Source organism: Acartia tonsa, chromosome 6, assembly GCF_053477335.1.
Source record: "Acartia tonsa isolate MP-2025a chromosome 6, ASM5347733v1, whole genome shotgun sequence".
NCBI classification, from domain to species: Eukaryota; Metazoa; Arthropoda; class Copepoda; order Calanoida; family Acartiidae; genus Acartia; species Acartia tonsa.
Window position 1 is genome coordinate 25,730,202 of NC_137265.1, and position 26,636 is coordinate 25,756,837.

The 26,636-nt window shown below is 33.0% G+C and overlaps 2 protein-coding genes and 1 long non-coding RNA gene across 4 annotated transcripts in view; 2 read left to right on the forward strand and 1 right to left on the reverse strand.

Annotated features, from left to right (window-relative positions):
• Positions 1-1,786, reverse strand: part of LOC145322229 (steroidogenic acute regulatory protein, mitochondrial-like) — a 243,691-nt gene extending 241,905 nt beyond the window's left edge. Inside the window, exons 1-2 of the mRNA XM_080164091.1 lie at positions 1,766-1,786; positions 1,510-1,535 (exon numbers count right to left, since the gene is read on the reverse strand). The gene's annotated coding sequence lies outside the window, so the exon portion shown is untranslated. The remainder of the gene's footprint in view (positions 1-1,509; positions 1,536-1,765) is intronic.
• Positions 1-26,636, forward strand: part of LOC145322227 (uncharacterized) — a 123,814-nt gene that overhangs the window by 50,950 nt on the left and 46,228 nt on the right. Inside the window, exon 1 of one of the 2 annotated variants that reach the window (XM_080164083.1) lies at positions 23,124-23,197. The exons of the other annotated variant lie outside the window; for it this stretch is intronic. The gene's annotated coding sequence lies outside the window, so the exon portion shown is untranslated. Of the gene's footprint in view, positions 1-23,123; positions 23,198-26,636 lie in introns of those variants that run through there. 2 annotated transcript variants of the gene reach the window in all.
• LOC145322219 (uncharacterized) lies at positions 17,124-17,471 on the forward strand. Its single transcript, XR_013880569.1, has 2 exons — positions 17,124-17,233; positions 17,431-17,471. It is a non-coding gene; the product is annotated as an uncharacterized LOC145322219 (long non-coding RNA).

Genomic DNA, 26,636 nt, shown 5'->3' on the forward strand with positions numbered 1-26,636 from the left:
TTTGATCTTATGTGTTCATAAACTTTAAATTCTTGTTTACCTATTAATTTAAAGTAGGTAAAGTATGTCGAATGTAGAAATTTAAGGATTTTTTTCGTTCGAACTTTTTATGCAACTTAAAAACAACCTCAAATTGAATTGTCAAGAAAATACAATATCAAAAAGGTAAACTTTTAAAAAATCCTCAAAATTTTCGATATACCTTCAAGAACTTCGCGCATATGAACTTTTTATAATAGGTTTTTATCGAACCATCAATTCTATTTATGAAATATTCAAAATGTTCTGAGCATACAGTTTAAAAGTCAACCCCAACTCAAAAAATTCTGTTGACGCCTCATTCTACCATATTAAGCAACAAAAGTAAAGTTTTGTAAAATACCTTCATAAGATTATATATGAACAATATAAAATAAAACTAAAAGTGAAGCACTTGATTGAAAAATATTTTAATATTGTGATTTTTAGGTTAAAATAAACCAAATAAAATCAAACTTGCAATAAAACAGTTATGATTTTAATAACTCAGGAATAAGGTAAAGCCAACAAGCAAAATAAATCTAAAATAATATTTGGAGGGCAGATAAAAAGGTCGTCAATTTTACTGTGTTGCCCACCAACGACAGCTAAAAATTATGTATAGGTTTCGAGATTTCCCCCAGAATTAATTTGGTTGTTGGTATAAGCCGATTGTAACCCTGATTGAGCGTATATATGCAATTTGAGTATTAATTAGGTTAATAATTACAATGACTTAAAAACTTTAGGCATCATAATATTTAACTACAACTATTGTGTAAAACCATGGCTAGGCAGTCGATGTGGATTGCTACAGTTTTTTTTTTTAACAGCTAAATGCGATTTAGGATTTTGGCTGCCGAGCCCTAGTAAAAACACATGACAAATTACTATGACTGCATGTTATATAAAATCTGCAAAATATTTGAATTTTTTACAATTTTTTGGTATTTCAATTTTTTACAATACCAACATCATAGAATTGCCAAAGAATTGCTTTTAAATCACCTAAAGCCCCGCTTGCTAAAACTATCATTGACACAAGTATCCAATGATTACTTCATTAGAGGCTTCACCCATAGCATCTAGGGGGCTGTATCATAGCCTAGAATCTTCAAGAGCAATAATCAAAAATGTCAAAAGTATAACCATCCCAGAACCCAAAGCTGTCAGGGGGTAACTCCAACCTTTGAAAACCCTCATGTTACCTACTCCTAAAAAACATGGGCGTCCTTCCCTGGACTTATGTGAAGCTTTGCTTAAAAGGAGAACTCAATCTGTGCAGTGGTCAGCGAGATCTTAATGGACTGACAAAAAATGTACGGCAATTTACTTTTAGATTAATCTTTTAAAACGGCAGATTTGATATAACAAGCACTAAAGCCTAATTCACAAGAATTTATTAGGTTGGAAAAAAAAGACCAAAACTTGTCCAAATAGTTAGCAATTAGCACAACAACTTTTGTGAATTTGACTTACTATCTTTCTTACCTTTAAACCAGAGGCCAGGAATCAACCTAAAAACAAACAAAAAACTATCAATAGTTATGAAAATAATATCTAATGTATTTGAAAATAAATGGACAAATGAAGAACTTTATATACAACTTATTTATGAGCTCAGAAAAATTTGTGTGCTCAGGTATTCACCACAGGGGGGGGGGGCGGGGGGGTACAGTGTAAAGCTGTAGAGCCTTTCGGGATTATAAAATAGAATTGTTTCTCAAAATACTTTTTTAAAATTTACCTGTTGGTTGATTAGATTGCTCCAAAATCTTAATAACTTAAGTCACTTAAAAAAAAAAAAAAATTGTCCCGACAAGAATGACAACATCCATAAGTAGCAAAGAACAAAAAAACGGACAGAGTGAGTTCTGAGTGTTGTCTTTTTAGTGTGAATAAATAGAGAGATAAGAAATCACAAAACCTTTCAAAAATAATTATTTTTATGTTTTAGAGCATAAACGACAGACAGCATGAAAACTACAATGGGAAAGTCACATTTCCCCCATAGCTTACGGACTGCCTGGCTGACAGACAGACATAGTGAATTATATAGTAGCTTCCCAGTAAATCAGAAGAAAAGAATTATTTATCATTTAATTGTCAAAAAAGTTCAAATCAGCAGGTTTTACACCAACGCACAGACTATCTGGTAACTTTGAAAGAGTTGCTACAATTTCTGCACTGTATCTAACTATTACAGGAATCATATTTCAAAGAGCTAACTGCAAAGTACGTACGGACTGACCCTGAATGTAGGAAGCTTCGCTAAAAAAAAGGCTAGTGATGTTGCAGATAAGTAATTATAAAATTTTAAAAAGAAAAAAATATAAGCAAATCACAGTAATAAAAAACATAATAGTTGATTATCGCAGTTATGAAAAGGAAAAAGATAAAGATAAAAACCAGTTTTGTTAGACCGAAGGGGCTGATATATTTCTGGAAAACTGCTTGTAATAAGTTGCCATATATGATTTTCAGTATTTTTTGAGAACCGGTTCTAGTCCAACGAATAATATCGAAAACATACTGGAAAAGCTTTTATTAAGACGAAATCAACAAGAAAAAATATCCATAAGAATCAAAGCATAGAAATTTCAATAAACGTCGAAGAAACGGACTAACAAAGAAAATTATATAATAGATACTGAATCTAAAAGCCAAGAATCCTACATTTCTCCAAAGTATCAGATTTCAAATATAATATGTAGCCTTATTGATAAACAGACGGAAAAAGTTACTCAGAGTAGATACCTTATTGGATATAAGAAACTTTCAGGGCTCGGCTGCCGCGACTAAGCCTCAAACTAAATTTTAAACATGTCCATATGCTTTGAAATTCTTTTAAAAAAGGGATTGTCATATAGGGTCAGGTTTGGAATTCCAACTGAATTATAAAATTGTAAAAAGTTGATTTCCCTGAGGCGGCTGTCGAGCCCTGGAAACTTCAGCATTTAAGCCGCTTAAATCTTATTTCCCCTTCAAAAGGAAAGGTTTTCAATACAAGTAACTTAAGAAATGTAGGTAACCCCCCCCCCCAAAAAAAAAAAAATATTATTTTAGAAAGGTCATTACCTCTCCCCACTCTGTAGAAATTTTTTCCCAGGGTAAAAAATTTGGTAGTAAAAAATTCAGTTGTGCCTTTTTACCCCACCATATTTTATATATTGAAATATTGTACCTAACTAGATCAAAAAGCTTGATCTTTCTAGACTGAAAACTCTCCTAAAAATACTGGGGGGAGGGGGGGGGGGGGGTATGGATATAGAATACGTTGATATTGTAAGTGATTTTACATATCCTGATAAGATGTTGCTTTCTCCTGGCTGCCTAACATTATTTGTTACTCCCCAACCAATAACTTTAACCCATACCCTTCACTGACCACGGAGAAACTTATTGACCAATATTCGAAGACTATTTTACAACCTAAATAGAAAACAAATATTCCCCTATCCAAATATCTACGTATTCTATATCCAAATGAGAGGATTTTGAAATAAAAATTTTTGCATTAATCCCAGTTTTAGTTGCCTCTCCGAGGCAATAAACAGTAATATAATTTCTCGTATTCATTCGAATCCGGTGGATAGGAACCAGTTCTCATCCATACAAAAAAAAATATGTCTCGAGTCTAGAATCGTATTTTATCCAGCTTTCTACGAATATAAAAATGTACAATTATAAGATTAAAACCAGTTTTCTTACCCCGTGCCTTCGGCACCTCGGGGCTAAAAAACTGGTTTTAATCTTATAATTGTACATTCTATATCCGCAGAAAGCTGTTTATACTACGATGCGAAGAATAACTATACTAATTTCATTTTACAGTCCTTTAAAAACTTTCTGGAACAAAATGTATATAACCTATCATGGGCATGATTATTACAATAAAAACAAACTACCAAAGACCACATATTGCAACATAAAAAATATTAGTTATTTCTATTTAGAACCATAATTTGCTGTAATGATACAATAGGGACAAATAATTCATAATTGGAAAAAATCACTTCTCTGATCACCAAATTTACTTCAAGCATGACGCATGCCTGCCTAATTAGTACTGATGTTGTAAAAAGTACATAAATTGTACTTTCAAAAAAATATTATAAAATTTTTATTTAATTTTAAAACTCTTTAATATTTTTTTCTTGAAGTTTTTTTTATATTCTAACGGAACTTTTTTTATGTAAACTACAGTATTCTTGAAAATTGTTGTCGAAAACTCCCAGATAGAAGTTTAATAAATAATTGTGTGAATGTAAATTTTTAAAATAACGACAAAAGTAAAACTGGGTTTTAAATCACAGTTTCCAACAGTCCTTATATATAAAGTAGTAAGCTTTTTTCTGTAGCGAAGGATCTCACTAACCTCTTAAGCGACATGGTTCTCCTATACAGTGAATATTCTTATAGGTCCAGGAAAGGCTTAACATTTTTTGGGGGGATGGTTTCTCCCACCTTCCAAAGAAATGGCCCAACCCACAAACAAATTATTTTTTTCTTTTTATAACTAAAATAAAATTTGGGGGGTACGACTCCCCTGTCAACTTGTTAAGTGAACTACAGTCGTTGTATAGGTGATCTTAACGACACACAAACCAACACGCTTTTATCGTCTTTTAGCCTTAATTAAGGACGTCTAAAATCCCCCCTTCCTAAAAAAATTGGGCCAGCTTTTTTTAAAATTAGGGTCTGTTGATTTCAAACTTTGCATGCTGATTCCTGTCAAAGTTAGGTATGATGAAAAAAGCGTAGAAAGTCTAAAATCGTTACCAAAAAGTCTGTACGTCCATTTAAAACATGCAGATTTTTATATATTCATCGTATTCATATGCATTCGTCAACTCTATTCTTTTTTTCAATTGTTTCAAGGAGGGGCCAGGAAATAGCATGAAACTTTTAGAGATCTATAATGAGCCTACTAAAAAAGCACACCCTAAATAAGTTAATTTATCGTGGAGATCTTTTGCTCCAAACAAAAAAAAACTTAAATAATTAAAGCTAAACTACAAAATCACAGTAATTTCAATATAAACATATTTATAGACGTTTAAATTGTAATTGTATAGAGTTAAGATCATTAGGCCATGGGCATCCCGATATTATTGTTAAAGTATGAGTCACCCATAGATTCCAGTCTTGATCAGGGATGTAGGGAGTGGACAATGAACAAGAAATTCTTAATCCCCAAATTCTGATGTGTGTAATTGTATTGAGGCTGGTAAATATTTGGAGTAGAGGGGAGTGTAGATTAATTAAACAACCAAAACCCTCTCCCTCCCTCTTATTACTAACATTCATAGAGCTAGATTGTTTAAGGCTTCTTTAAGAGGTTTGATGTATAGGTACAAGGAGGGATATTATATAGGGATAAAACTATTTTGCCTCCAACTATTTAAGATAAGATAAGAATAATTCAATTGACATTAAAACTATCAAAAAATATTATTATTTTATACTGGTGATTTGAAATGATGGAAGCGTGGAAGGAAATTCGGCAATTTCAACAACAGACATACATACGAAGTGAGGAAAGCTAAGCTTTATAGAAAACGCTTTAGGTTTAAGTAAACATTATAGTTTTGAGCTTTAGAGCAGTAAGTTATTTTTTTTCTTCTTAAAAATAACTTTTGATTTCTATTGCACCTTTGGAGTTCTCCTTTTCATGGAAGATACAAATAAATCCGAGGATGGTTTCATGGTTTTTTAACTAGATTTTATTTCTTTAGGTTTTAGGCTATTTTCTGCACCTTTCATATCCCTTCGAAACCAAGCACAAAGATGCTAAAGACAGTACTTGTAAATTTAGAAAATCAGGGTTTGGATATTTTTATTTCATTTTGAGCCAAAGATAACATGAAGTTTTAGTCTGTGTATTTTCTGGTTACTAAGACCATCAAGAGTTCAAAGGGTCCCTTACTATTTACCTTAAAAAACTATTCCATGTACGAAGATTAAGAGTGCCTAAATTTTTTTTATTACATATCCCTCAAATTTCTTTTTTTTGAGGAATATATGGCTGATAAAAAATGTTGCATATCCCAAAAGAAATTTTCTTTATGGATTAGGAGAACAAACCCCCATGTGCATGTGCATGTGCAAGCATATGGTCTCAAACGAGTCATAGCCATGGTCAATTAGAAATCTATTTTCCAGTATCGCTTCGAAACCGATTAATATCCGGTGGATTAAAACCGGTTCTCAGCCATACAAAAAATTATGTACAGCATAGTATTATATCCAGTTTTCTATGGATATAAAAATTTACAATCATAAGATTAAATCCAGTTTTTATATTAAGTGCCTTCGGCATCTCCGCGGAAAGCTGTTTATAATACGATGCGATAAATAACTATTCTAACATTTCAAAATATGTGGCTATAAGCGGGCCCTCTATTCAGTATGGGTGGGGTAAATGCCTAGAGAAAGGTGTATATTCATTCTACACCATGCACAAAAGTCAAGCAATGATGTGAATAAGACAGCTAGATACTATTCTTATTAGGACAGTAAAATTGGTGTGGTTGTGCTAGACTTTACTTTTTTAGAAGCAGTTTTTGATGACAACCATAACTCTCCTTTCAAGGTGTCTTATCATGTCCGCTAAAATGTGATACTAAAAATTAAGGGATCGGCAGCATCAGCCGTCTTTATTGATTTATGTAGCAAAAGCTGTTGCTGTTATTTTTGTTTTTAAAAAAGTAGCTGAAGCTGCAGTTGCCAGCAGCAGGCTAATTATACGATCAAATTCCGAAAGGGTAGCTGAAGACGTCTGCATTTTTTGCTGATGATTCAAAATTCCTTATGCATAGCATACATGTATTTAGGTACAGTAATTTATAACGTTGTTAAATTTCATAACCTTATTGACTATTGACTCTATAGGAGTGATGACGCTTCGGGACGTCCTCTCCACGTCACATTTGAACATACTCTGCATTTAAAAATGCAATGTAACGCGCTCAATCGCATAGGGTATCAACAACCATCAGACAACCAACCCTTTGATCGCCGACCTTTGCCTGAAAAGTCTTTACTGTGCATTGTAATAAGTTGCGCATGTTTTTGGCTAAAGCATTCCCCATACTCTAACTATTTATGTCGCGCATCAGACATAGCCGCAGTAGGAATCATTTTTAACGTCTTTAGTTATGACGCGGTGTTGGACCGAGATTCGAACCTATCACCTTCTCGACGACGAGCCACGGTCGGGGGTTTTCATAATAACAGAATAATTTACATTATCCAAGTAGCGTTTTGGATGGACATAGAGTGGCTGCGATTCTTACCAAAGTCATATTTGCGGAAATGACGGCACACCAACTCTCGCATCCATTGACATCATTATCTATAGAAAATGAAGCAAGTATGCTAATGGAGATTTCAAAATAAAAATGACGTCATTCATAAAAAGAGATGGTTCAATATACTGCTTCCCCCCCCCCCTCCAGGGTTTTTATACTTGTTCTGCTATGACTTGCTTCAAAACTTGAGGGATTGAGGTTGAATCATAATATCATTACTAAATTAAATGAATGGGGGGGGGGGGGGGATATAAAGGCTTAGGGCGAGACAATATTTTAAATTTTAGGAACATAGTTAAAAAGATTTAAAAATATCAAGTAACTCTTTAATCCAATTTTGCCACTCTAGATTTACATTGAAGCAAAACTATTCTATGAAACAAATATCAAACCTTTGAAGAATCAGTGCTTTTGCTCCTATTTAAAAGCGACGAAAATCGTAACTTTATGCATGTTGGAATTGCCCCATCGATGTCAAACCTTCTACAATGACTCATAAAAAAGGTAAACACAACTTAGAAAGCATCTTTATCAAAAAGTATTTATGTCCATTTCAAATGCAATGTTTTTGTCCTATTACCAATATATGAAATGGTGATTCTTAGATTGTTTAAGCGCCATAAAATAAGCAAAGCATCTTTGTAATCAATAATAGTCTAGAAACGTTGATACGTCGTCGTTGATAACAATTATACTTTGTTTAGGCTTATTTACGACACATTTACATCAAATTATTGATCAATTTTCAAAATTATATTCTGTTTCTTTAAAAATCTTTTCAAAAGTGGGGTTACTCTATTTTTGGCAATGTTTGTTAGACTGTCTGTTTTATTATGATGTTGTCATCCTTTATTAAGTCTTATAAAAGTAGTTTCATGAATTACAAGGAAATAAATTTAAATAACTTCGCTACTTAGGTAGGACAAAATCTGTTCCTTGATTCATGGTATTCTATCAAGAAAAAAAGATTTATGCAAAGTGCTTAAAAAAAGAAGGAAATACAGGGAGGGAGGTATAAATAGCGGTTAAATACTTTCCTTCCTTTTATTAGCTACAAGCCATTAAACTATAATCTAAAATATATTATTTGATAGGGGGGGAGGCCGAGGGGGGGGGGGGCAGATAAATTTATCCTCCATAATCCGTGAGGAAAAGGCATGAATGGAATGACAGATAGCTGTAAGTATTCAAGCAAAAATTAAACATAAGTCCTTAAAGGGAATCTCCAAAAAAATGAATGCAAAAAATGTTGTTTATCGCATCGTATTATTGACAGCTTTATGAGAATACGATATATTGATTTTTTTAGAATGGCTTACAACATACGGGTATGTCATTGTCATTTGTCCGTCCATGTTTGATACTAATGCAGTGTAAAGTTATTGTGATTTCCTTTTTAGTTGATTGATTACAAAAATTAAAAATATAAATTTTTCAAATTAAGTTTTAGAAAAAAATATAACTGTTAGGGATTTTTTGTCAATACCAGACAAAAGTGATCAAAATTAGAGTTTAGTGATTCATTAAAAATGTTTTTACTGCTGCGCTTCTTAATTAATTTATCTTAGAGGTAAATAATAAATTTGACTGTCTGTACCAAAAAATCTCGCTGGCTGCTCGACAGATTTAGTGCTACTAAAGGAAGCTTCATTTTAGCCATGTTTTCATCTGTTTTGTGGGTAAGGTAGATAAATCATTCAAATAAATCGCTTCAAAAAAATATTTTTCATTCTCCTCCCCATAATATTTTTTTTTTTATTTCATTGTCTCCTTAAAGCAATAATGAAATGATGAGAGGGGGTTGGGTTTGCCCCTCAAGCAGCGAAGCCCCTAAAAGGGTTGTTGCGAACCCAATAGTAAGGATTCATAAACAAGGATGACAACATCCATAAAAGCAAAGCTCTGAAACGGTAGGACAAACGGACATTAACACTTGTATAGTGTCAAAACTGAATATAAATGTAAAAGAGTCAAAGCAAAATTGAAAGAAAATTTGTTGAAAAACTGCTTGATACAGGATAATTTCTATGGACATACTTTTAGGACTTGATTATTGAGTTGCTTCGCTTATAATATTCTACTTTGTTGTTCCAGGAATCACTTTACCAAAAATCAGATTCGGATAATTAGATCACATAAAAATTTGTTGTTAAAGAAGTAAAAAATCAACATGTTTGAAATGGACGTACGGACATTCTGGTAATGATTATAGATTTGCTATGCTTTATAAATTTATTTAACTTCTACAGAAATCACCATGCAAAGTTTGAAGTCGATTGAACAATTTTAACGTGCCTAAATTAACAAAAAAAAACCATCCGTTACGGACGGACGTACGGATGGACGACCTCAATTAACTTCGCTTTTAAAAAGACAATTATTTCTAGATTGGGAAATTTTCAGAGTACATTTGTATGAATTGTCCTTTAAATCTCTATTTAAAGCACACATACGCGCGTATTTCAGGAATAAAGGGATACAGGATACAATAAACGTTTATCTTATTATTAATAATACGATAATATTTTTGAGAAGTTTACCTATGGCTGTTTTTAGTTATCAAGGAAAGAAAGGGTCGTAGAATAATCCAATATCCCCTATTCCTTGTGCGTAAGTACACACACACACAATCACACACACACACAAACACACACACATTATTCTTGGCTCAGGTAGGACAAGAAAAAACAGGAAGGGATAGGACAATGATGATATAAATAAAGTCTATAACCCTTTCATCTTCAATAATTGTCAGCTACCAAAACATAGTTTGATATCTAAGAATTATGGAAATACCTTCGTTGCCATATCCTGTAATCCGTGAGAATTACATACAGGGTGGGGCAAATAAGACCGGACAAATTATAACTTCTAAACAAATGAACATAAAATCGTAAATTTTAAAGATTTTATTGAATTTTAAAAACTGGCAAGCCAAATAGGTATATGACTATTAGATTATTTAATAAAATCGCCGCCAGCCTCAATCACCGCCTTAACCCGCCCCCTGAACCACCCGCAGGCCCTGTTCACCATGTCCCTGTCCAAGCTGGTAAATTTCTCCTTGATGGTGGCAATGAGGGAGGTCTTTGTTGTATAGGCACGTCTATTGGTGTATGCTTCAAAGTAGCCACAGGTCCAAAAGTCTATTGAAGTAAGATTGGGCTGCTGGGAGGCCCCATTTCCTTAGGAACATGAGTAACCGCAGGATCCAAATTCACCCAACTTTAACGCTACCCTTTGACACGGAGGCTCTTATTTAGACCACAGTTGAGCTAGAACGACGTTCTATACCTTTTTAGAAATGGCATAAAGATTCAGCTAGGGTTGTCAGCAAAATCCATAGTCTAAAATGAGTTTTTAAGTTCCATATGGGTCTCTAACGTCGAGAACCGAGAAATTTTCATGATTTCACACAATTTTTTACATCTTAAAATCTGCCACGTTTCACTTTGCCGGAGTACTACAGCCAAGCCACTTTAGATAGAGAGCTCTAGTCTTTTCTAGTGTCTTATTTATGTATCTAACAGTATCCCCAGCAAGTTGCATAACTCTACCTCACCTACAGATGGGGTGAGGTCAGATTTAGTGGGCCCTAGTCGAGAATCCAGATTATTCCACCGGCGCATTTCGAATCTTCCTTGTTGAACATAAGTGCGGCCAACTCGGAGTACGAGCTTATCTTCGTCCAAATATTTTTTTGTGCTAAAAGGTCATTACCTAAGGTTTCTATAGTGGCGTCAAACGTCCTGATTGGTCAAGTAGTTTTGGCTCTATGGCCGTTTAAAGTTTGTCCGGTCTTATTTGCCCCACCCTGTATATGCAAGAAAAGGAGAGATTTAGGAATGGATGGATGTTTAATTCAGGGATAAGGGATGGGTAATGTTAAAATATATCTATTTTATGCAAGTTCTTTCTAACTGAAGTAATGCTGATTTCTGTAAAATTAAATGAAGCTATGTCAGTTTTGAAAATTAGTATAAATAAACGTATATTTTGCGTTTAGCCGTTTGGCAATTTTTAGTCTTGAAAGTTTGAATTGTATAATTAGCTTAATCCAACAGGTAATTAATATAAATCCTAAGCTTTTTTATCATAAGGCAAAATTATTCTTTAATTGAAACCAAAAAAGTCAATATGTCATTAATCTTTTTTATCATTTGTGACTTAATTAAAAATCAAAACTTTACTAGGATTGTTGGTTGTATTTTTGGCTCTTTACTTATTTACACAATTCACCATCAAATAATTTTGTAATGTTCTTCTTTTTATTGTAACTACTTAATAGTTAGATGTAGAACAAAAGTCATTATTGAATTATTGATTTGATTATTTATGAGATTATGAGATTTACTTTGTTCTATTTCTAACTCCTCTAAAAATAGATATTAGTAACTTGACTTGTTCCTTGGTTTAAAATTGTTGTATACACTTATATATTCAAGAATTCAAGGATAGGATAATGGACCAAAAATGCATTTCTCTTCCTCTAATTCATTTGTTTATATTTAACTAGGTTTGAATGCTGTTACACATTGAGGGGAAGAAATGATTGTTTGTTAATTAAGCAGCTACTGACCTCTCCCTCCCTGTGTATATTCAACTCATCTCATTGCTCGGGTTATACTCGCGACGCCGCAGCTATAGGAGAGAGAGAAATAAAGTGAGCTATAGGGACGGAATAGGATCAATTGTACATTCAGGGAGGAGTATGGAAATGACGGTAAAATCAAAACACAACTCTTTATTTCCTCAATATTATAATCTTTCAAAGGCGAAATTTCCAGCATTAATTTAAAGGGAAGGTTATTTTATATTCATTGTCTTATCCCTGAATCACTGCCTCTATTATAGACCCTCGCCCCGTGTCCCAACTGCCTGTAGTTGAAGTTGTGTTGAAAGTTGTGGTAGATAGTTGGGGTGGTTCATATAGGCATGGTTGGGGAGGGGGGGGGGATTCATATAGGCATGCCTCACTCTTACAGTCTAGTCGCTTTACACCTGGTTATAGATACACACAGACACAACCACACTCTCCCTATTACTCTCTCTCTCAAGAAATCTTGCATCAATTTTCAATCTATGCATGTACATAAACATTTAAACTATAAACAAAGTAACATTTGTTTTTTCCAAAAAGGGGTGTGTCACTTAATTTGTCATCTAGGGCTAGTGAAATTTTGGTTTCTTTTTTTGGAAGATTTTTAAAGATTTTCTTTCTCAGATTTTTGATCTACATATGTAAATAAAAACATATGTATATGTATATTTGGATCTGGTTGTATACAGAATTTTACAGAGAGAAAATAGGGAGTAAAAAATCGTGCATATTGTCACTTGAAAAAGATTTCCCCAATCAAAGACCTTTGTTAAGAAAAAGTAAAACTCATTTTGTGTTTAAATAAAAAAGTGAGCGTAGAAAAAGTGAAAAAATATTGAATTAAATCATTTAATTGTGATGTGAAGTTACAAAAAGTTTAAGTGAATTTTATTAATTCTTTAAAACCTGATTTATATTAATTAAATTGTTTTTCATTAACAAAGTCTGAATATTGTATGATATCATTTTAACATTATTATTATTTATAAATAAAAAAACAACATTTTTAAGATGAAAACATACTAAAAAAGGCAAAATTCAGATAAAGCTATTATAACACTAAAAATTCTATAGGTGAAATATGCATGATTAAAATCATTTTATTTTTTTTTATTTTCGACGAAATTATTGTTGAAAATCAGAACATAGAAAAAGTGGGTGATAATATGCTATTTTATTGAGTTCAAAGTTACATAAAAAGTGTTACTCAAAATGGATTTACGAAAACTTAAAACTTATCTTCTTGTACTGACGCTGTGAGATACTGTGGTACAGACTAAAATTATACAAAATATTTCAATAATATGTAGTTAAAGAGGTGGAAAAGAACCACCAAACATAATTTTAACAAACAGTTATACAAAACTATCCTAAAAATGTAGGATGCACCTAAATTTCTAAAATACTTGCGACTTCTTCCTTAGTCTCCAAGAGCTTCGCCCCTAGAGGAGGTGAGAGTAACACCATAAATGTAATATTTGTTTCTTTAACAAATACTTCTTTATAGCATCATTAATCTCATTAACAGGAAAGGAAGAGGGGGAAGGGGGGTTACAGACCCCTGGAAAATAGCTAAAAGCCAACACAGAGCCTGCAGGACTTCCTAAAAAGCACATTAAAATCGTTTTATCCTTTAGTGGACGGACGGAGAGACAGACATTAAAAAAAACTTTTACTCTATACTTTGTATTATAATTCTATACATTCTTATTTAAATCAAATAAAAAGAGATTACAAATGATAGATATGAAGAAGTTTTGCCTCTAAAAATGACATAAGGACCTTGAATGTTTTATGTCGTAGCCTGCAGCTCATATCATCATATGGCTGTCAATTTTATTCCACCCCTTACATCTTAAACAAAAAATGTATGCAGGAATAAGGGAGGTGAAATATTAGCAGTTAATATCTAGAATTTTACCTAATCGTGTCTGCCTGCAGCTTAAGATTTCGCTAACCACTTGACCGACATGGTTCTCTTATGTGTTATTTTCCACACAAATTTTTTTTTACTTTATCTTTAAATAAAATTTTTTAAAAAGGGTGCCTCCCCTTTGCTTCTTTAAGTGTCTCTAGAAGCCCCTACGGATGTAACTATCATATATATCAGTTTAAAATTATGTATCACACCCCTCCTTAACCGAACTTTAGATTAAAAAAATTTCCCAAACATTCGGACAATTGGGCGTTCAAATAGGACCTAGTGGTAGTTAGAATCAGTTGAGAACAAAATCCCAGCCGTTCCTTCTTGCCAGATATCGCCATTTTAAGATTTTTAGTAAAATTGCACTAAATATCCAAATACAAACTCAAATCTTCTTAAAATTTTTTAGTATAATTTTAGTGAGACAGTCCCAAAACAGATTATCTTTGCTCCTGTGGCCAAACTGACTGCCTGGTGTCCCTAACAGAGAGTGCCTTTATGTGTTAACACAAGTAGGGATTCGAACCCATTCCCAAAACTAACTAATGCGGAATAGCTGTGTATTACAGCATTAGGTTAGTATTTTCACCACTAACAGATGGAAGGCAAGGCCAATCCTAACCGGAAACCCGATCATTCCCCCACAGGCCCCAGTGAAGCACCTTGGAGGTCTACTTGTTTTCTGGGGTGTTGTTCACCTGCACCTATGGATTGGGCAGGTTGAGACCCAATGGGGCCCTCAGACTCCCATGAACCCTGCCATTTGGGCCAAAATCAGAGTGATGTCACACACCTGGCTTGTGCCCTGTCCATGAGATGCTTCCCTGCCAATCACAGATCAGCACAGCTGCCATGGAAGAATAGCTGCAGGTGGTGGGCAGCATACCTTTGCTCAAGATGCAAGTTAGCACTACCCTGATCTTGATCCTCCAGGAGATCATGGTAGTGTGCATCTTGAACTATGCCCTGAGCCTGGGAGGGTTCTTTCTGAGGGAGTTGGGGACACCATTACTGTTTGACAAACCCGAGCTGATGGTATGGATCAATAGGGAGAGTAGCCATGGTCACCCCCATTCACATTAAGCAATGCATGAGTTGGGGACACAGTTACTGTTTGAAACTATCCATGGTGAAATAGTTGTATATTACATTTTTGGGATCAGGCAATGCATGCCCCCTTGGATGCCTTCTAGCTGTTGTTGGCCATTATGGATCGCAATGATTACATAAATAAAGTAGAATCGGAACATTTAAATTCTAAAATTACCACTCAAGATGGTACCTGCCTACCAGTCTATCGACGTATTGATCCGAGCATGGTTAAAGTACATTATTGTAAAATTAAAGAAACTGTTGAACAAGCAGAAAATAGGGGATTAATAAACAATGAGTTAGCCGCGCAACTTTTGCCGGACCAACCATCTGAGGCACGCGCGTACGCGATGCCTAAAGCACATAAACCTGTTGCTGATGGAGAAAAACTACCCCCAACACGCCTAGTTATTAGTGGGTGTGCATCCAATACAGAGAATATTTCCCACTTTGTAAATCATTATTCTAAACATATTCCAGAGCAAACTGATTCTTTTATTCAAGACACACCTGATCTTTTAAGGTTTCTGGAGGAAGCAAATAACGGCCCAGATATTCCAAGCAATGCAATTTTAGTCTCAATTGATGTAGTAGGACTCTATCCTAACATCCCTCAAGATGAGGGAATAGATGCTTTTAGAGAAGCCATGCATGAACCTAAATATGGCCAATCAAGTATGTGTATAAATTTTATAATAACACTTTTGCAATATGTGTTACAATTTAACAGCTTCATTTTTAATGAAAAATTTTACCTTCAAGAGTGGGGTACCAGTATAGGTACAAAAGTAGCCCCAACTTATGCAAATATTTTTATGAATAAACTAGAAACCGAAATGTTTAAAAAGTTTAAAGGAACGCTTCCGGCCTTTTGGAAACGTTATATTGATGATATTATATGTCTATTTGTTGGAAATGAAAATGATTTGTTAAAATTTTTGACTTTTATTAGTTCTTATCATCCTACTATTAAATTTACATGTGAATATAGATTAAATGATGTTATCGTTAAAACCAAATGGAAAAATGGCAACCTTGATGTTAATAGATTACCAATTGGAAATGTAAGACCTAGGTCAATTGATTTTCTTGATTGTACAATTTGGATTAATGATCTTTGTAAATTTGAATGTAATTTATTTACAAAAGATACAGACAGAATAACTTATTTAATGCCTCAAAGTTGTCACCCCAGTTTTATTTGTCGCAATATACCTTACTCTTTAGCATACAGATTAAAAAGAATTTGTACTTCAAATGAAAATTTTCTGTTAAGATTAAATGAACTCAAAATAAATTTATTAAGCCGTGGTTACAATGCCAAAATTATTGTAAATGCCTTTGACAAACTCAAAAATATTCCACTCAGTAAAACTTTAGAAAAAGTAATTCATCCAAAACAAAATAATAGAGTAATGTTTTCTTTAACTTATGACCCAAGAATTATAAATGTAAATGATAGTATAAAAAAGCACTATGTTATTGCAAATAAGGATCCCAGTTTTAAAATATCTTTTCCGAAAATGCCTATGGTTGGGTACAAAAGAGCACGCAATTTAGGCGATCACTTGATCCGTGCTAAATTGTATCCCATCCATAGGTATGAAATGAGAAATAGAAATGGTTTCTTTAAATGTAGTAAACGAGATATTGGTTGTGATTTGTGTAACCATAGTCAAAACATAACAGAACATGTTGCTAGTCATTCAAAAAAGAAATATCCTATAAAATCTAAAATTAAATGCTCTGATAGTTATATTATTTATTCAATTCAATGTAAAAAATGTGATATGCAATATGTAGGCCAAACTACGACACCTGTGTGTAGACGCTTTAACAGCCACTCATGGGATATCATAAATAAAAAGAATGAGAAACCTGTACCAAAGCATTTTAACAGTAGAAACCACTCTCATTCAGATATGATTTTTACACCTTTTGAAAAATTAAATAAAAAAGATAAAACTTTATTAGATGTTCATGAAAAATATTGGATTTTAGAAAAAAATACTGTAATCTTTGGATTAAACAGAAATTATTAATTGCCAGTTGCAACCTTAAATTTTTTTCTTGTACCTCCTTTTTTTGTCTTTATTATATATAACATTTTTGTAATAGTTATTTAACCCTTTAAACAGATGATTTTCAACAACCACCCAAATTTTGACCATTTTGACCGCCTGTATTGTTATCAAACTAATTTTCCCCCAAAAAACTCATTCTATTCTTGACAATGCACGAAGATACTGCTAAATTTTATGTGAAAAAATGTATATAAATAACCATGTAAGTTGTTTTATTTTATAGAATTTTTTTATTACATATTTTAAATTTACATAGTCCTGTTGTTACTATGCTTTTTGTTGATATAATTGTCCTTGTTTCTTTAAATTTTGACCATTTTGCTAAAATGATTTGTTATGTTATTGTGTATATAACCATTTCTTATACTTTTTTGTGAAAAAAATTTAATATTTTTTTAGACCCTGATGATGTTTATGCCAATAAACGAAAAATTTCGGTGCCTGATGTGTTGATTTTTTTCCTTGTTGGGGAATAGAATAGTTGGTGCGCGTCCTTTTTATGAATATACTAGCTGTTGTTGGTGATCAGCAGGTTCAGCTCCTTGTTAAAGTTTTACCTGGGGTCCCCTGCACTGGAAAGTTAGGCCTGGTCTTGACCACCATCTCTCTCTTGGGGGGCCGTTTGATGCAGCCGCACCTCCTGGAGGCACATTGAACACCATGGGGGTGTACAACTAAGAATAGCCCCTGTTCAGTTTTACCTTTTGAGGGGCCCAGGCCCCTATCTTGATGGGAATGGCCAAGAACTTCACGCTACCCATATCCTGGTCATCAGTCAGCTCTGAACAGGTGCTCCTTGACCTCATGAAAGTCGATGGGGACAAGGGCTGTGGCCCCATGAAAGCTGCCCTGGCCAGACAGTTGATTTTACAGCTAGAGAGCTTCTTGTCTTTAGCAGCTGTTTGTGGGAGGGGCTCTGGGCCTTCCCCAGGCTTGGCAGGGCTGTGACCACTTGCTTAATGTGAGTGGGGGCGACCATGGCTACTCTCCCTATTGATCAATACCATCATCTCGGGTTTGTCAAACAGTAATAGTGTCCCCAACTCCCTCAGAAAGAACCCTCCCAGGCTCTGGGCATAGTTCAAGATGCACACTACCATGATCTCCTGGAGGATCAAAATCAGAATAGGGCTAACTTGCATCTTGAGTGAAGGTATGCGGCCCACCACCTGCAGCTATCCTTCCATGGCGGCTGTGCTGATCTATGATTGGCAGGGGAGTAACTCACAGCCCATTTTAGGGGCCAGGTGTGTGACATTATTCTAAGCTTTGCCCAAATGGCAGGGTTAATGGGAGCCTGTGGGCACCATTAGGTCTCAACCTCCCCAATCCATGGGTGCAGGTGAACACCCCACTAAACATGTGGTGCAGACCTCCAAGGTGCTCCACTGGGGCCTGTGGGGGAATGATCGGGTTTCTGGTTAGGATAGGCCTTGCCTTCCACCTGTCAGTGGTGAAAATACTGACCTAATGCTGTAATACACAGCTATTCCACTTTGGTTAGTTTTGGGAATGGGTTCGAATCCCTACTTGTGTTAACACATAAAGGCAATCTCTGTTAGGGACTCCAGGCAGTAAGTTTAGCCACAGGAGGAAAGATTCTCTGTTAATGAGCTGTCTCACTAAAATTATACTAAAAAATTAAAAGTAGATTTAAGTTTGTATTTGGATATTTAATGCAATTTTACTAAAAATCTTAAAATGGCGATATCTGGCAAGAAGGAACGGCTGGGATTTTGTTCTCAACTGATTCTAACTACCACTAGGTCCTATTTGAACGCCCAATTGTCCGAATGTTTGGGAAATTTTTTTAATCTAAAGTTTGGTTAAGGAGGGGTGTGGTATGGCTTTATAGGTATTTTTTAAAGAAAATGAAAGTTGTTAATATTTTTTTTTAAATGTTTAAATTGGCCAAGTATTAATTATACAAATAGACATGCAATTGTTTTGCTTTGTATAAGCCAAAGGTGCAAATAACTAGAAAATAATTTTTGGCCAAATATTATATTCGCCCCCATAAAAGAGTGAGATACATAAATAAATAACTGGGCTTTGAGTGAGACAATGTGCTAGTTTCTAATTTAGATCTTGGTTATGCTATTAAATGATCCACAAAATATAGTATAAAAACAAGGAATATATTTTTTTTCAAAGAAATATTTTATTGCTTCTGAGAAACTGGTATTAGAACTATTGATATATTTTTATACCTATACTAAAGCCATGTACTAATATTCTAAAAATGCCAACAGTTTTCTGAATTATTATGTCAGATCTTTCAGAATTTCTGTAATACAAGAACCCTCTTAAACAAAAATAAAATTAATGTGATTTCCATAAATTTGAAAAAAAAACTTTTGATATCAGGATCTTAAAAGAAAACAACATTTTAACAAATGCAAGATAACCACCAAAACACAGTTATCCATTCACACATCTACCATTTAAACCCCATACACAAAGGTCAAGAAATCAAACTCAATTTGGACAACACTTTTGACAAGCGAAAATCATTTTCAGCCCCCTCACTCAACTCAAAGGCGTAAAAATGGTGTTAAGTTCAATAGCACAACTGCGCTAAAATTATAGTCTGTCCGTAACAAGGAGGGAAGAGGACACTGGTACCCAAAGTTTTATAAACACTTAATCTCATTTGATGGCTTGTTAACTTTGAGTATTTTAATTCAAACTAGCAGTGTCTTGTAATTTTAACCATCATTGTCGCAATGTAGATGTGATTGTGCATCAATTTATTGTCCATAGTTTTATCCCTTTAGGTTTCTGTTTCGTATGATCACAGAAATAATCTACAAGACAATATGCTGTTTATTTTATTTATTTAAGATGTCTATTTTAAAAAGAGCTGAAAATGAAAATATACTTAAAATGATTCCTCCACGTGATAAGTTCAAGCTATGCCCTTGGTGTTAAATAACCATTTAACAGACTGATGGCTAAAGAATAAAATGAATTGAGCATCAGAAGAAATAAAATAATTTTTATTTTAATTCATGGGCAAACTAAATAGGCACACACAAAGGACTGCAAGTATTTAACAATCTTACATAATATTTTAGGCTAGGTTAAGTTATTTAAGTCCTATGCAGCGGTAATGATTCTATAGGGGACAGGCCTCCCGCATGGTTCAACTAGTAGGTGGCTTTTGTTTCAATGGAACAATAAAATTCTCATCAATCAATTCACATATTCCATAATAGATATAAGAACGGCTTTTTCTTCAAATGTCTTATCCCCACTAACCATCAATTTGCTAGTTAAGGCTAGGGGGAGGGCCAAACCCGTCACTTTTTAGACGCGTTATGTCAGAACCAACAAGGATTACAACATCCATAAAAACAAAACAAATACAGAGCCCCTAGATTCTAGGGGTTCACAGACGCTAGTAATATTTAAGATATTACTCATTCATTTCTTTAAAGAAACAATATACAATATTTGGTTTATGTACCTACTAATGACCGCGAATACAAAATTTAAAATGTTATAACAGTATAACAGTAAATAGCAGTTTACTCTACTATTTCCGTCTATATAGCAGGATTTTTTAATATATTACTGCGCTACCTGTAGACATAATTGTCCTTGTTAATTTTAGAAACCATTTACATTTAAATACATAATTATTTAAAACCATGATATATTATTAGTATCACAATTTAAAGACATATTCTATTTAATTAGCTAAATCCCAAGAGCATATGTACATTTTAAAATGAATTTTACATATAATAGAAGCACAAATTATTGTGGGCGAACTATGGGTGATCTTACAATATCACTAACATAGTTTGGGCGATTTATAGGTTATATTACAATATAAAAAATCAAAATCAAATGATTTTAGATGTAGGTGACCTTATTTCTCTCTTCAGGAAAGCTCTCATGAGTAAGAACTATGATAGCATAATATTATGTCATCAATATAAATCCATTTTTTTCCTTTTTCCTTGTTTATTATCAATGTAAAAAATATTAAATTATTTAATTAAAAATGATACTTGTAAATCTAAGATAAGAGAATGGTATTTCTTACAGTTGCAATATCTTCACCAAAAGGCCCAAAATTTGTCAAAGGGTTGTACTTTGTTGTACTGAAAATTGTTGACTAATCTTACATTGACAAACAGACTAACATACATCTGGCTACTTTAGTACTTAGGAATGACATTTAGTTTAATTACTATTTGTGATAAATTTTTTGGTAGTTTTGTGTTGACTGACACCGATAGATTATCAATATAAGAGGTAGCTGTCAGCATAGAATGAAAAAATTAAACTTTAAATGGCTATTAATTGCCAATTAAGGGCCATTGATGCTTTAATGAGGGCCCATTAAAGATGTAAATATATGATATATCATCTTCTTGTTGCAAAATCTATCAATTCTTATTTCTTATTTCTTATAATTAGAAAGAAGAATTAAAAGTGTAATAAAATATGTTCACACCTAAAGCTTGTTTTATGCAGCTTCTTTTTATACACTCTGTCTGTCTGTATGTAACTCATACGGGCAAGGCTGCTGTCCATGACGCTCTACGTCGGGTCCAACAACCCATGATAACTAAGGGGAGCCAAACCTCTCCTTTTCTGTCCAAACATCCGGGGTATTAGGTTAAGTCAACTCTTTGATTGCACGACCTTTGCCTGGATGTCCTAACTGTGGATGTCAATGAGTCGCGCCTTTTTTGGCCCAAGGCATTTCCCATACTCTAACTTTTGATATCTTGCACCTGACATAGCAGCAGTACGAACCATTTTTTAAGTCTTTAGTTATGACGCGGACCAAATACCTCCCAGACGACGAGCGAATGCGCTACGGGTTAGACCACGATCGCGGGTTAAATCTATGTGTCTGTATGTAACGCCTATTTTTTTGTTGTAAATAATGTTGCTTATTTATTCAGCTTATTGTTATTTGGCTACAATTACATTTATCAGCAAAATTTGTATCTTGCGCTAATCTTCATTTTTCCACTGTTTACTTAATCATATTTTTTTTGGATCCTCTTATTGGTAGAAAACCCTTCATGTTGGGGATGCAGCCATAAAAGGAGGTTTTTTTTAAACCCCTTGATTAAAGGATCTTTTGTCTTTCAGTTTTTAAACAATAAGAATTTAGATTTGCAAATATTTACCATGAAATTAAAACCTTACTGTCTAACAATAGACGTATTTACATCTTTAAAAGCACTGCTACTCTATAACTAAGATATGTCATTATGTACCAGTTAATAAATATTTTGCAAAATGGCTAAATTTGTTTAAATAATAAAAAAAATGAAGAACGTGCGACTGCATCCAAAACATTTAGGGTCTTTTTATTAGAATTAGTAGAGAAGTGCAGAAAAATAAAAGACTTCAATATGAAAATAGAATAGACTATAATATGATTTATAACATGAGCAGTAAATTACAGATTAATTTTACAAATAATTTAATATATTTTAAATTACATCAATTTAATTTATAGATATATTTATTTACAGTGACAAAATTAGGGTAACTGTACTACAGGGCCTTTAAAGTCAATCTTGACTGTCCTTCGGCCCAATTTTCATTCATTTTTAAATATATTTACAAGTATGAGTATCTTCTATAAAATGCAGCACTTAGGCTGATAAAAAGTTATCAAAATCTTAAGCTACGTTCTACAACTCGTGGTTCTTATATTTCATTTGGAATTTTGCTGGCTTCTTGTTGCTACGCCACTTATGAACATGTTTAGTCTTTTTTACACATTTTATTAAGCTATGATATTTGAGTTTTTTCTGTGTAGAAGATTGGCTACACTTATATTTCCTTTTGGAGATCTAAGTTCTGGGCTTAAACCCTGCTGGGCTCTTCTAACCCCTACTTAACCTACCCTCCCATGAAATAAGCATCAAAATATGATTTTTCATCAAGTTTATTTGTGATCCAAATGTATATGGGCGAAACTGCCGTTTGATTAATTCCATTATTTGATTAAAATAAGATTTTGAATAAATTTTATTGAGATTTTGTTTCTGTTAATGTTATAATGATATCATACAATATTTTGTTTTAAAATTTAAACCAAATTAGGCTTTTTTCAGATAATATCATTACATGAATTTTTTATGTGAAGAGACAATGAAAAAACGACACAAAATATTGAAATAATAAGGTTAAGATAACACTATGAAACATACTAATAACTTATTTTTCTTTATCTTCCTAATTCCAATATTTTAAAACATGAAATTTACAAGGATGAACACATCAATAAGTAGCAAAGTAATAAAAGTAGAAAAACAGCCAAGTAGATGTAGCTAAGAGTAAAAGAGTCAACTTCTAGGGTCATGAAAATCTTTACATGAAAATTGGTATATCAATCTTTATAGCAGTTTAAAGTAAGCATATTTCTTATAAATATTATATATCTACAAAACAGTATAACAGAGCGACGGACGGACAAAATAAGTAAAATAATAGTAAGATGCTAATTATTCAAGTAAATCATTGCAAATATGTCTAACTTTGATAATAGCTGAGAAAAACACAATGTTTTATAGAGCATAACAGTCTGACCGACGTAACAAAAAATTTATAGAGTAGATTCACATTGCATTGGTCAGAAAAGATCCTAACACAAAATTTGTAAGTCGTCTAACTTCCAAAGCACAACACAAAACGAACGTATTGCCCCTATCGCAATTTGTCAAATGGGTGAATAAAGAGACGGGCGGTGCAAAAAAAATCAATTTTAGAGTAGCTTCGCAACTAAAAATATGTTTAAAGTTGAAAATATTGGTAGAAGAAAAATTTATCTTCATATTTTTCATATCGGATTTTTCTCAAGTGCAGATTACAACTAAAATAAATGAATATAGGGTAGCTGCGCTTTCGTAAACTTTCACTAAGATGAAAGATAAACTGTAACTGTCAAATCAATTTGAAATTTTTCACATGGAATGGAAGTAATTCGAGAATTAGGCGATTAAAAGATTTGAATTTCTCTTTTTCTTCAAACCCTTTAAAAAACCTTATATTAATGTGATAGGATGTCTGAGTGAATCTCTCTGTAGGTTAAGGTCTCTGATAAACGAGGCAATGGACTGATATGGTTCTCCATAACTTTGAAGCTATTTATTGGTCCAGGGAAGGTTTAGATATATTGGGGGGGGGGGGGGTATCTCTACCCTTCGAAGACCATCATCTTTTTAAAAAATCACCCCACCAATTTTTTTCTTTTGAAACAAAATTGAAATGGAATCCGACTTCCTTACCCTCATTCCTCAAGTGACTCTATAAAGGAACGATCCTTGTTTAGAAATATAAAGAGCCCCTCACATAACTGATGTACTGGTAATCAAATCATTATTCCTTTACAATTAAACTAAACTTCAATCTTACTGTTTTCCTTTTTGAGGGTTACGCCGACCCTTCCCTGCATTTGGTCAACCCCGTGTGCACACCTTATGCCTTTTAACAGCCGAGAAATTGACCATTATATTTTCATTAATCCTGGTAAGACATAATTTCTACCAATTTGAACAAGCAAATAAAATGGTTAAACCTAGCAAGAACAGTATTTATTTTGATAGCTATAGAATTGGGGGAGTAATTCTTTCTATATCCGGGTTGATTTAATTGAATATTTTGGTAAAGGGATCGCTGAACATAATTTCTTCTCTTCTTGTTAATTATTTCAATATTCTTTATTTATTTTCTAAAGATATCTTTCTTTCGCTTTCATTGCCTTATTCTTTACTTTTTCTTATCCTTATTATTTTGTCTAAACTATTAAAAGTTTTAGGCCTACTTGGGCTGTGATTTAAATAGGCCTACTCGACTTTAAGCACTATTGTCAATAGTTGCGTCAGTTTCACCCCCATTCTCTATCAATTTTCTCCCTTCTCCTCTTTCCTTCCCCCAACTTTTTATTTTCATGGTCTTTTTTTCATAATTTACAAAAAGCTGACTTTGGGTAATTACTATAAAATAGTTTTGTAGAAGAAGAGAAAATCTTGTTACTCCTTATAAAGAGAAATTGTTTTGTAATATTAATTTTTGAAGTCAGCTATTTGAGAAAAAGAATAAATTCATGCTACGCAAAATTCTGAATCAGCTGATAAATGCGTAGCACCCTGCCATACCAAATAACAAGTTGCCGAATTTAAAAAATAATTTGGTCAATTTTACAAAATAAATTTTTTAAGTTTAAAGAGACGTCTTCGAAAATAGTCGCAAAAATAATTCTTTAAAATATTTTTTTCTTTTTCTGTGACCTAATTTCTAAAATATTTTGTATATGGCAACCATGTCAGACTTAAGACTTGATTGAGACTTGACTGTCTGTTTGGAAAACAAAGTTCTGTGTGTTAAGGCAAAACTAAACTTTTCCTTAATTATATTCTTTTTATTATAAAGTGATAATTACTTATTTACTACTAATTTGATGTGAAATATAGTTTAATTATGTTAAATACTATTTTTCCTTTAACTTTTCAGCGAATCAAAAACAATAATACACTGTATTATAGTAAATTTTATTCTTGAATTTAAAATTTTCTTCTTTTACATCATAATGCTCTAATTAATTTAATTTGTTATCTTTAATTTTAGAAATTTATGCGTCATCTTCAGGCTAAACAACATAATTTGTCAGAAAATGATTAATTTTGCAGTTTTGACATCTTTTATCATCAATTTCGTTTCTAAATAAATGCGTGATATGTAAGTTTTTATTGAAATAATTTAAGGAATATTGCATGTGTAATTTAACATTATTATTACGTAGTATATTTACAGTTAAGACAAAATATTATATTTCTGACCAAAACTCATTTCGAAGTACCTTACTCACACCTAAATATGGCAGGTATTCCATGTTAATCCTATCTGATGTATAAAATTATTATATTTCACTTTTTTGAAATATAGTATAGAGTGCAAATACTCAGTCAATTTACCTCTTAAACTTTAACTAAATATTGAATAACGAAAATTTTTCTCTTGTAGTTTAAGTGAGTTTTGTGATTAGGGAGATTTCTCACAGTTTTTTATGGATAAATTGTTAGTTTTTTTTTATATATAACCTCTTCACGCTAAAATTAATGAACTCAATTAGGACTTCAGCTATCCCCTTTCATAAATCTGGACAGGTGATGATTTTCATTCTCCGTTTTGTATATCGGTTTTAATGTCTGATGTTGTTAAAGTTATTTGATAATAGGATAAAGCTTTTTCTTAAATCTTTACTTTTATTCATATTGTTTTTCATTTAGACTCTAGTAGCCTGTAGAGAAAATGTTACACCAATATATTTTTTTTTGTGGTATATCACTGAACCAATTCTTGCCCAGTAATGTGCATGATTGCACTTACTTTGTCTTTTTACGTCCTAGTTGTGCATGGTAATGCAATGCGCCTGTTTGGGGCCAAGGCATACCCCTTACCCTTTGATTGTATTTTATTTTTAATTAATATAAACACCTTCTATCTACTGCAGTATGAAGTCATAGTTATATATAAATCTAGTTGGGTAATTCGTTTAAAGTTTTGCTAGAAAATTCGGGAAGGTGATTAATTATTATATTTTGGTGAATAATAGCTGGAAATGT